At 47.1% G+C, this 13,074-nt stretch overlaps 1 pseudogene; it reads left to right on the forward strand.

Moving 5' to 3' along the window:
* The first annotated feature begins 293 nt into the window (after positions 1-293).
* Positions 294-13,074, forward strand: part of LOC124692282 — a 32,294-nt pseudogene continuing 19,513 nt past the window's right edge.

The raw sequence follows: 13,074 nt of genomic DNA on the forward strand, positions 1-13,074 counted from the left end.
TACTTCATTACAATAATAATAGCAATTCATTAATTAACTCATACTATTACTTAAGCTAAGATATCACTTGGACTGCTTCATGTGGCCGTTGGGTCCTCACAGGTCCCCTGTGAATGGCGCTAGAAAAAAAAAGGGTTAGATTTTGAAATTTTCAAAACAAGGTTAAATCGTGCTGAAGTTTTGAAAAAGGGTTAAATTTGTCTAAATCGACCCAACCAAGCGTTGTACTTGGGTGAAATGCAACGTTGGGCAGTGTGGTAATTTCCTGGGCTGGTGGCGGCCGACGACCTCTTCGTCTCGGGAGACTCCTACTCCCCATTTCTTCTTCCTCTCGCACGAGGTCGCTGCACGTTCCCCCACATCCCTCTTTCTGCTTCTACCTCGTCGTCGTCGGTGACCTCCGATCGCGGCCTACTCCAACAAGTTAAACCCGACGGTTGTCTCTACCTACGATCACCAATAGAGGCGGCGTCAACGGAGGGACTCGGTGAGATCCTCCCGGCGCCATGTCGTTGGATTCGGACTCCTCGTCGCAGGGCGGCGACCACCGGAGCTTCCGCCAGATCACGCGGGACCGTAACCACCCCTTTCCGCTTTTCCCCTCCCACTTTTGCTTTAGATTTGCTTGCTTGCTGTTACTGTTACGGCTGTACTGCTGGATCTGGTAAACTGCTTGTGGGATTCGAGAAAATCGGCATGGTCGTGCAAGCTTGTTGTTTCGGGCTCATATCGGAGCAGAGGACTGTGCATGGTTGTTGGCTTTTACTTTAGGTCTTCAGTGCGGAATTGATGTTGAACTGAGTGATTAAGTTGTTGCACTAGGCAGTTGGGTAGCCATAGGTTTCGTTGTGCTTTCTGAGCTCGTTATATTTTGACTTGACTATGACTGTGCTTCTCTAATGTACGGAGATCATGTCTGATGGTATGTGGCAAGCGAACGAACTTGACAATCTGGCAGTTGCGCCTTTCTATTCCCAAAAAACTCAAGGGCCAGGAGCTATGGCAATTCGTTAAGCTTAACCCTTCCTTTTCCAGTTGTAGCCTAACCTTTTGATATGTTTATGTATAACGATGATAAAATTTACTAAGAGTTAGTCAGAAATGGTAGCACTAATATAGGCCGCACCCTATGCCAAAAGACTCATTATGGGGTATGGATAAGGAATTGTCGGCAGCCTTTCCTTTCAATTTTGACCTGGTGCTGTGGTCATGCATTGTTGACGCGGCCACAAAGGAAACTTCCTCTCAATTTTGGATAGTGGGAACCTGCAATTTTCCTGTCAACGACCACCACTTCAATTTATGTATATATCCCCCGAATTCTGATCACTATTGCTCAAAACATCATTTATTCTTTGTTATTTCTATTCCTGGTTTTGCATTTGTAGGTGCACCTTTAGAACCTGGTGCTGTGGTCTATTATATTCATTCAAATAGTTTAGTTTTGTGATTATGCAGGTTTGTTATTTGAAATGCTCAGGTCGACTAGGAAGGATTCAAAATCAGCATGGAAGGTATCATTTTCCATTGTACATGTTAATCTATCTTTTCTATGGTTTCCTGCTCTATCAAGTATTTTTCCCTGAGTTTTTTCCTGATATTTTAGTAACTACACTTATTATTGTTTACTGTTCATTATATTTTTGTATCACTGTTATGATAATTATTTTAATGGAAATGTTTCAACGTTATTTGCTTGTTATGCTTAAACCTTTGGCAATTACTTCTTCAAATGGATGGCTTTAGGTATAATTGAGCCATTTGAAATTTAGTTTCTCATAGCGATTCAAATAGGAAAACTATACTATAGGTACTGCTCTCAATTTATTAATGATTTCTTCAACATCAACCTAACTAGGTTTAGCCAGATCTGCTAAAAATTCAAAGGCCACGAGAAATACAAATAACGAGGAACATACTCTGATGAGTACGGGAAGCTATACAAATTTTACATGTAGTGTATATCTAAAGTTACATACACCTAAATGCTAATGAACTGCATCGTCCACTATTCATATGCAGTGCATGTGCTGCTTATCATTTGACATTGATAATTGGCAGGTAGGCAAGTGCAACATTCACTATTCTGTCATTTCGTACTGGGACAAACAGGGCATGGACACCTATTGGCACCAAAATCATATTCCAATACAATTCTTCACATGTGCTAAATACATTATATATGTTGATGCAATGCATATATGCACCTATATAATACGTTTTTTTTTGTATGGAACCTATATAAAAAGTTTAGAGACTAGATATATGTTTTTTATAGTGAAATACATCGGACGTGCTCGAACTATTCAGAAAGTAACACTTGGCCCTAAACTTTAAAACTTAACACTTTCGTCCTGATAATTCATCAAACGATTATCTTAGGTTCTTTTCGCATCTGACTGGTGCCATGTCGGACCAGAGTCTTTGGCGGCATTTATTCCTGCCAGGATCAGTGGGGCCTTTTACAAATTACCCCTTCAATCTGTATAAGGCCTCAAATGGCTTCCTACCTGCATTTGGCCCCTCATAGTTTTTTCTCCAGATCCCAGCTGCCAAGTTGTAAGAGATTGCTTTCGCTTGAAACTAGCACATTGCTTTAGTGAAATTAACTGTGTATGCGGAGAACAATGAGTCAAATTTGGATGCAACAGAGAGAAATAATTTGTTACAGGATTTTGCAAGGCATAACAAGTCAAATTCGACAGAAGCAATCTCATTGGTTAATGACAACAATAATTCTTAAGAAATAGCATAATATCCATCACGAAATTGCATCACATTGTGCATCCTAGCACTTTGCCTCTTTGCCCCCTCCGATTGTTTTCACTTTCGAGGGGTAATAACTTTGGGAAGCTGTGTAGCCTTTCTTCTCTCTCGATCACACTCACGAACTAGTGCACGAACAGAGAGGAGACAATGACAGTGAGTTTGTTGGTGTGTAATGTAATGCCTACAACTTTTCTGTTTCCTTCTTCCTTTTATTCAGCAAAACAACGATCGTGCCTGCTCACACGTTGCCCACATTGATTGTGCCATCCCACGACCGAGCACACGAGCTTACAACGCAAGGATCGGATCAAAACTATGACCAACTCCTATCCTATCTGTTCCTAGCAAATAGCTGACGGAACAACTAACTGAACTAACTGACGAAACTGACACTTATTATACGACACACTAGATTAACAAACTCCTCCTAATCTATGTGTCTTCACCTTAACGGTGCCAATTCGACGGCACAGCTCCTGGAACTGCACACGACCAAGTGCCTTCGTCATGATGTCAGAGAGCTGATCCGCAGTACGCACGAACTGGACGTCGATGTCCTTGTTGTCGACACACTGACGGATGAAGTGATACCTGATTTCGATGTGCTTGCTTCGGTCGTGGAAGACCGGATTCTTCATCAGAGCTATGGCTGACTTGTTGTCGACGTGGAGCTCCACCGCGCCATGCTTGCGACCAAGCAGCTCATCATGGAGCCGCCTGAGCCAGATCCCTTGGCATGCGGCAGCAGTTGCAGCGACGTACTCTGCCTCGCATGAGGAGAGTGCGACGATCTTCTGCTTCGCTGACTGCCAGGAGAAAGGGCTGCTGCCGAGGAAGTACAGGACTCCGCTTGTGCTCTTCCGATCGTCGACGTCGCCGGCCCACTCTGCGTCGCTGTACCCAACGAGCCTGGCCTTCGTGTCCTGGCGTGCATACGTGCACCCATAGTCCTTCGTCCCAGCAATGTAGCGCAACAAGTGCTTTACTGCGCTCCAGTGCTCGCTCGTGGGCGCCTCCATGTATATGCTGAGGTAGCCGACAGCGTAGTAGATGTCGAGGCGTGTGTGGACGAGGTAGCGGAGCCCACCGACGATGCTGCGGTAGAGGGATGGATCCACCGGCGCTCCGCTTCCCTTCTTGCTTAGCTTCAGCCGATGCTCCATGGGCGTGGCGGTGGCGTTGCAGCTAGCCATGCCCATTTTGTCGAGCAGCTTGTCTGCATAGGTAGACCGCCCCACCTTGATGCGCCCAGGCTGCTGTATGACCTCGATGCAGAGGTAGTAGGACAACAGCCCCAGGTCGCTCATCCGGAAGAGCCCCATCATCTCCTTCTTGAACTCGCCAATCGCCGTGGTGGAGGCGCCGGTGACGATCAGATCGTCCACGTAGACCCCGAGCAGGAGCCGCTCTGTGCCCTTGCCGCGTGTGTACATCGCGTGCTCGGAAGGGCACTTGGCGAAGCCGAGCGCGGTGAGGCTGCTGTCCAGCTTCGAATTCCATGCCCTTGGAGCCTGGCGGAGCCCGTACAGCGCCTTGTGGAGGCGCAACACCTTCCCCTCCGATCCGGCCTTGACGAATCCAGGGGGCTGCGCCACGTACACCTCCTCCTCGAGCTCGCCGTTGAGGAAGGCGGACTTGACGTCGAGGTGGTGCACCGCCCAGGCCTCCTGCGCGGCGACGGCGAGGAGGAGCCGGACGGAATCGAGCCGAGCGACGGGGCAAAGACTTCCTCGAAGTCAACTCCCCCTCGCTGCACGTAGCCCTTGGCGACGAGGCGGGCCTTGTACCTGACGATGCTCCCCTTCTCGTCCCTTCTAACCTTGTAAACCCACTTCAGCCCAATGGGCTTCTGGCCCGGTGGGAGGTCCACCAGAGACCAAGTGGAGTTCTCCACGATGGAGGCCATCTCCTCCTCCATTGCTCTGCTCCAGCTTGCGTCGCGGAGCGCCTCGGCCACGCTCCTGGGTTCCTCCGCCGTGGTGAGCAGCACCCGCTCCGCTCGTTCTGGCAGCGCTGCGTCGGCGCCCAGGATGTTGGAGATCCGCCGGTAGCGGTGCTCCTCGCCCTCATCGAGTTCATCAAGAAGCTCCGGATCTGGGCTGATGGAGGCGTGGCGAACTCCACGGGCAGCGCCGTGGTTGCAGGCTGGATCGGCGTGGCTGCTCCCTGCGAGACAGCAGGGCTCGCCGCATCAGCTTCTTCTACCTCTGGCTCCACCAGAGGCTTGGCGGGTGGTGCGGGCGTGGTGATGAACTCGATCGCGAACTCGCCCCCATCGACAACAGCTGCTTCCTCGTCTTCCTCCCAAGGCCAGCTCGCCGTTTCGTCCAAGACGATGTCGCGAGACACATGGACACGGCGCATGGTTGGGTCGTAGACCCTTTACGCCTTCGTCCCGTGCTCGTACCCGATGAACACCATCGGGGTGCTGCGGTCGTCGAGCTTGCGGAGGAAGGGGCACGCAGACTTGACGTGCGCGATGCAGCCGAAGACGCGGAGATGCTCGACGGAGGGCTTCCTCCCGTGCCACGCCTCGTACAGCGTCTTGCCGTCGACGCTGCGGGTGAAGGATCGGTTCAGCAGGTAAACCGCCGTGGTCACTGCCTCTCCCCACAAAAAGCTTGGAAGCTTCTTCGCCTTCATCATGCTCCTTGCCATGCCAACCACGACCTGGTTGCATCGCTCCACGACGCCGTTCTGCTGCGGCGAGTACGGCGCCGTCAGATGGCGCCTGACGCTAGTGTCGGCGAAGTGCGCGGCGAGCGCGCTGGAGGTGAACTCACCGCCGCGGTCCGTGCGCAGCGGGTGGCGTGCCTCCGTCTGTGCCTCAGCCTTGAAGCATTTGAGTGCCGTGGCGGCCTCGTCCTTCGTCGACAGCAGCAGAAGCCACATATAGTGGCTGTAGTCGTCGACGAGCAAGAGGAAGTAACAGCGACCTCCTGGAGTTGGCGGCGTGATCGCGCCGCCAGGTCAGCATGCACGAGCTCAAGCGGCTCCTCCGCCCTGAACTTGGCCTGCTGGGAGAAAGGTGCTCGACGCTGCTTCCCGGCCAGGCACGCCTCATAGAGTTCGCCGGCGTGCTCGATGCTAGGCAAGCCGTGCACCAGGCCCTCCCGCGCCATCCTCTGCAGCGCCTCGAAGTGGATCGTCAGCATGGATCGTCAGCACTCCACGCCTGATCCTGATGCCGTAGGCGTGCTCGCTACTCCGGAGCTTGGGGATGTAGTACACGTCCCTGAAGGCGCGCTGTGGTCCTCCATCAATGCTGAAGCAGATGGTGTCGCGCCCCATGATCTGCACCACGGAGCCGTCGCCGAAGCGCACGTTGCCACGCACCACCTCGTCGAGCTCCGCGAATGCCGCTCGATCTCATGTCATGTGATTCGACGCCCCTGTGTCGGAGTCGAGCGGGTCGACGTCCGGACCTGGGACGATCTTGGCGTTCTCGTTGAGGAAGATGAGCGCCCGCTCCGGCGCGGGCAACGGTGCGGTCAGCGCAGGTGGTGCAGCCGTGATGGAGGCACCAGCTTGCTCAGCCTTGGAGGATGCAGCAGCTGGCGACGCGGTGTCGAGCTCGACTTCAGCGAGCAGCATCGCAGGATCGGCGTCGTCGTTGATCTTGGCCAGGTGCGCCTCCTCCCTCCCCGGCAGATCGCTTGTCGTCGCGGTCCTTGCCGCGGTTCCTGGCCTGACGGTGATCACCGCCCGAGCTGCTGCTGTTCCCACCGTGAGCGCTGCGCGCAAAACGTGCGCGCCACTCCTCCTCTGTGAGGAGCAGCTTGCCGGAGTCATCCTCTCCGTCCACGACTTCGTTCTCCTCCACCACGAGCAGCCGCCCGCTAAGCTCCTCGATCGACATCGTCTTGATATCTAGCAAAGATTCAATTGACGATGCCATTTGATGGTACTTACGTGGGAGGACGCGCAGGAACTTCCTCACAGCCTTGGGCTCGTCCTCCGGGTCGCCGAGCATCTCCAGATCACTAAGGATCGTGGAGAGGCGCAGCGCGAAGGTCTCCACCGTCTCTCCGTCCTTGAACGCGAGGCGATCGTAGTCGCGGCGACGCGTCTGGGCCTTGGCGTCGCGCACGCGTTCCGCTCCGACGCGCAGCGTCTTGATTGTGTCCCATGCCGCTTTGGCGTTGTCCTTCGCGGCGAGGACGCGCACCAGCTCTGGCGGCACGGCTCGGAGTAGAGCCGACAGAGCGGCGCGATCGTCGTGCTCGTCGCAGTCCCCTTCGTTCACGGCTTCCCACAGCCCGTGGACTTGCAGCTGGACGCGCATGAGCACGGCCCAATCCGCGTAGTTGGTGCGCGTCAGCGTCGGCCACTGCGAGCCGCCGGTGACATCGCGCACCACCCTCTCCCTCAGCGCCAGCTTGCACCCATGGTGCTGCCCGCGACCACGGCGAACCGGTGAGAGAGAGGTGCGCCTCGGAGACTTTGATCCCGACCCGGACGCCGTGTCCGTGGGCTTCTTCTTCCCCGCCGACGCATCCCTCCTTGGCGGCGGCGTCTTGGATCCTACCATGATCGGCAGTACCACTTGTAGCCTTTCTTCTCTCTCGATCACACTTACGAAGTAATGCACGAACAGAGAGGAGACAATGACAATGACAGTGAGTTTGGTGCTGTGTAATGCCTACAGCTTTTCTGTTTCCTTCTTCCTTTTATTCAGCAAAACAACGATCGTGCCTGCTCACACGTTGCCCACATTGATCGTGCCATCCCACGACCGAGCACACGAGCTTACAACACAAGGATCGGATCAAAACTATGACCAACTCCTATCCTATCTGTTCCTAGCAAATAGCTGACGGAACAACTAACTTTGACGAAACTGAACTAACTGACGAAAACTGAATTTGACACTTATTACTGACACACTAGATTAACTAACATCAGTAATAGCTATATAATCCAGATCAATATTTTTAACGCAATCCTTGTTGTGCATAACTGCATATAGAATGTGAAACACCTGAACTTGGGCACTAGGCCACTAGTGTTGTCATGCAGTTTGTCACAGCATCACAGTCAACAATTCTTAACCAATCACGTAGTTCCTTGCTGGGCAGAAGCAAATACACCTCAATCACCCCAGTTTTCTTAAAGTTTAGGGACATAGGTGCTGCTTTCTTAACAGTTCGGGGACCTCCGATGCATTTCAACTTATTTTTTGAGGAATCAGACCAGATATATGTTGACATTTGGTAATGATCTTGATAACATCGGATCGTTTTCCCATATTGTGTTTGTACATTCTCTAGAAAATAACCTAATAAATCTGTGTACTACTGTATACATAAATATTTATGATGTCTTCTAGGTTCTTATCATGGACAAGTTCACAGTCAAGATAATGTCATACTCATGTAAGATGGCAGATATTACAGAAGAAGGAGTTTCATGTAAGTTGGCATATGATTTTTTTTTTTGCTGCCAATTTATTATTTGCAAAGGCAGACATTTCTTATTTTGTCGCTTCTTCGAAGGTAGGGGAAGTATGGGCAACATATTTCAACACCCCTACTTACATCTTGGGTACTTCAGGCCTTATATTTGAGATCGATGTAGGTCACAGCTATTTTATCAGTAGCGCCTATGTTATGTTCTGAACTTGGGACCTCTTTGGCTTTGTTACCATATTGAAGTACATGCACCTAACTAGTTCACCCAGAATCTGAAGCTAATGGGAAAGGATGGGCAATATATTTCAAAATTTTTGAGCTTGAACCTTGAAACCTTTATATTATGTCAAAATGTGGTTTCTTGAGTCATTATTCACTGTACACGAACTTTCCATTAGATGCACGTTCTATCATCTAATACCAAGTCTAAGCAATGGCAGTTCTCTTCCAGTGGTTGAAGATTTATACAAACGGAGGCAGCCATTGCCTTCAATGGACGCTATATATTTCATCCAACCAACCAAAGAAAAGTAAGTTTTTATTTGTACAACTATTTATCTTACTTGAAGTAATATTTGTTCGGTACAATCTCTATCTATTGAAAGACTAGAACATATTGTTGTTATCTTCAGAAAATGTTGGCAAATTAGTATTAGGGTATAATAAGGTCAGGTTGTATCATCTAATTCAGTGCAAGTGAATACTCTCTTATGAGTCTATGTTGGACATCGATTGGCAAGTTTGTATTAGGGTATGTACAATTTTCCTAAACTTATTCCCTCCTATCCACACATATGCTTGTATAAAAAGAAATAAAATAATACTTCCGTTGCCTGCTATTACAGTGAGGCGCCCTGAAGAGCAGCATGACAGCTAATCGTGAAAAGGAACGCAATGACGTAGTAGCCATACCGCAGGATCCACAATAACCTTGGTGGTCCCTTTACATAGCTTGGCCTTTCCCTAATCGTACCAGGAAGAATGCTTCGGATGATGTTTCATGAATGAAATTACGAAAGATAAATAATGCAACCTGCGATGTAACCCTAGGTCTTAGGCTACGAGTTTGTCCCAATCCGACCAATAATTGGCCTCAGCATTTTTGTACAAAATCAGACTGATCATGACAGTGTATCAGTCAAAAATCACTGACGGCCCTGGAAAAAGGACTGCAACCATTTAGAAACTAGATGATTTCCCGCGCATTGCAGCGGTGACATCTGGAGACATTTAACCATAGAAAAATGTTAATACACAGTATAAAAGTTACATTACTGATAGCCAACAACTTAACTGCATTTAGTTGAAATGTGAGCTAAAAAACAATTAGAATATGTAACATTGATGAAACACATCCATATTCCAAAAAAAGACATGTGGATCAAGTAAGGGAAAACAAAATATGCCATCCCGATATTTGATTATCATATATGGATCTACGTAGAAAATTATTTAAGTTGGCTAAGCCAGAAGCTTGCATAACATTGACCATTACACCAAAATCTGGTAAACTAAGATAGACTAACACATTGAAGAAATTTGACCCATCGAAATATTGTTTCAATCACAATGGCTGATATAGGCACTATAGTTCAGTAGCAACTGATGCTAAGCATGATAAATTTGATAAAATCAACCATTCCTAGCATGAACGCGTTGTGGTGGAACAATATCAGTCAAGATTTGCAAAAGGGGTGCACAATAAGATAAATGGAGCCATTTATGTGGAAATCATACAAAAAAGGCCATTTATGTGGTAAGTCGTCATACTCAACAGGTTCAGTGCATCTAAGTACAACCAACATTACTAAGTAAAAAACAACTGACATTGTTAAGCAATGTTAAGCACAATCACTGGTATAAATAATGCAGAAAATTAGATTAATCAATAATGCAGAAAATTAGATTAATCAAAAGCACGCTAGATGCAATTCATAAATAATCAACAGAGCTACATAAGTATCTGGTCCGTAGGCATCACAATGGCTAAAGGAAGAATGCAAAAGAATTATCATATTTGGAATGGATAAACACACAACTTCTGCAAAAAAAAACCCTGCAGTACATGGTTTTAAAGGCGTCGCCTCAGCGTCCAGGCGCTCCCCCTCCGCCTTAGAAAAACGCCCACCTTAGGCGCCTAGGCGCGCAAGGCGTCCGCCTAGGCGTCGCCTAAGCGTCAGAGTGCCCCCCTTCGCCTTGGGAAGCCTTGGCGCCTTTAAAACCATGATGTAGTATGTCGACTGTGAGAACATGACTGAACATTCAGAGCATATTGCAAGATGAGATTGTCGAAGTGAGAAATTGGATGTTGAGTTGAAGCACTTAACGGAATTGATGTCGCAGTAGAAGAGCCAAGATAGACATCATAATGTAGCTCTCAGTTGGAGAAAATGTTCCGCTAACAATACTTCCTCTGCCATACAGTTATGAATTTCTGAGTACGTTTTTGCGATGATTGGTTATACACTACCCTGGCCTGCTTCTGATTAATTATTTTTCTATATTTCGTAATGCACACAGCCCAGTCTGCTAATGGAGAAGGAATGGATAAACTCACAACTTTTCTTGTTGCAGCATAAAAGTTGATGCTTCAACCAAATTGGTCACAATTAACATTAGAGCGAGAGAACCTGATGTCCTGATGCATACATTCTTGGCAGGGAGGAGGATACGTGGTTCAGAAAAGAATCCCCATTGACGATTTCTCACAAACTTGGATGCATTGCTGTGGGTTATATTCTGAAAATTCGAACTCACTCTCTTGTGGCCAACAAAGATGATATATAATAGAGGAGAATGTGTACTGCTGGTAATTACTTACTGTCATATAGATCAAAGAAAACCTATCACAAATCAAAATACACTGCTTGTCGTGCTCATCGTCTATAAACCAAATCCAAATCTGTGTCATCATTTAACACCCCAACCATCGGCAATAAACTGAACCCAAGACCCCTGTAGATGTGAGAGTAATCCTTGCTTAGGAGTTAAGCTAGTACTAGTAGTACTAGTATGTTCTAGTAGTACTATTCATATGTAAGCCTTAGGCAGCAGTAGAAAGCTGTAGAAGGTTTGTAGAAGAAAGCTCTAGAAGGCTTTAGAAATCTAGCTGTTAGCTTGTATCCTATAAATAGCACTACGAAATACAAGCTGCAGTAGCTTTTTGCAGCCACAAGTAGACTACTTCCTACACAATACATGTGAACTAACAAGACTAATAGTTGGTATCATAGCATTGGTGAAGATAGGATCATGAGAGATGTCAGCTCTGGTTCAAGGTGTTGCCGGAAGTCCGCCTCGCTATGGCGCCGTTCCCCTTCACTGCCACCGAGACGACCACCCCACCGCGATGCAGGAAAGCACAAGGTCGTGGTTGAGCGTGTCGTGAAGGCGCAAGGTAGCACCATATTAAGCTATGGATGCATATTAAGCTATGGATGAAATTATGAAGTATAATCTTGAATATTTTGTCCAAGTCTTCAATCATCATTATGGTGGCTTCAAAGTTCGGAAATCTCCACTTTTGGCGTCCTCTTCATTCCTCACATGCTTGCTGCCATCTCCATGCACGATCATGCTCCAATGCTTGTCCCTCTCGTCCATGTTAGGTCCATCATTCCTAAGAGTAACAAACACACCTAATTTAGGCGGCATCGTGAGGAATAGTTCTGAGAAACGAAAGTACCTAATAGTTAAGTTGTTTGACACGAGCTCGAGTGATAGGTCTTAGTATTTGTATAGTTGTCGGTACAGCGGGTGTATCAATAGATGGAATGTCTACATAAGAAAGTAAAGAAGATCCGCACCTTGTCTTGCGTGTGATACACCATGGAACGTCTACATAAGAAAGTAAAGTGCGGAAACTTTGGCTGCACCCTAACACTTGACCTTGGAAACTTTGGCTGGCGCTAACGGATTTTGATAACATGCTGTGTACTTTCTTATGTAGACATTCCATCTATTGATACACACGCTGTGCTGCTTTGTTATTTATTTGTACCTGGTTATCATAGTTTCACTCTGAATATTTTTCATGCATCATTGTTGATTCATTCTCTAACCATCATGTTGTTGTGATTGCAGCATTGTTATGTTCCTCTCTGACATGTCAGGAAGAAGCCCGTTATATAAGAAGTACGCCTCAAACTAACATGAACTACTACCCAGAATCTTTACGGGAACTACCACCCACATCGTTTATGTACAATTCCTTTTGTGGTTTATTTATTGACACATTGTTGCTTGTGTTGTAGGGCGTATGTGTTTTTCAGCTCTCCAATACAGAAAGACTTGGTTTCTCAAATAAAGAAAGATTTAAGTGTGTTACCTCGTATTGGTGCACTTAGTGAGGTTACCTTAGTTTTCTTGTTCATTTCTGTCTTATACTTAAGTATTTTAAAGATGAAAAAGTGTTATGTTGACTAATCACTCTTTGTTCTCCTTGGCATTTCCAGATGAATTTGGAGTATTTTCCTATTGATTCCCAGGTATCAATAGTTCTTCTAAAAGATTATGGGTTTCAGATAGAATATGTTGCTTGATACATGTTCCAGAAATGTTGTTTCTAATAAGTATTTCCCAATAGGTACTATTTCACACATGATGGACTATAATTAATAAATTAACATCAGATGGTGGTCTGACTTTGATGCTTCAAGCTTGCTCTTTGAGTCTTGAAATTGTCACAAATAAAAAGGGGAAAATATTGCTCTTTAGATTATGGCGGAATTCGATTAGTAGTCTTGGATAGCTCACACATTTTCCTTTTAATTCTTTGGTTCTGCTTTGTCGGTTGCATGAAATCATCGGTGCTTGTGAAATGACCCATAAGCATATTTCTAGGTGTGTTTATGATTTTCCTACTATTTGTTCTAGCATTAAATTGGAGATGCTC

This window comes from Lolium rigidum, chromosome 2 (assembly GCF_022539505.1).
Source record: "Lolium rigidum isolate FL_2022 chromosome 2, APGP_CSIRO_Lrig_0.1, whole genome shotgun sequence".
Taxonomy (NCBI): domain Eukaryota; kingdom Viridiplantae; phylum Streptophyta; class Magnoliopsida; order Poales; family Poaceae; genus Lolium; species Lolium rigidum.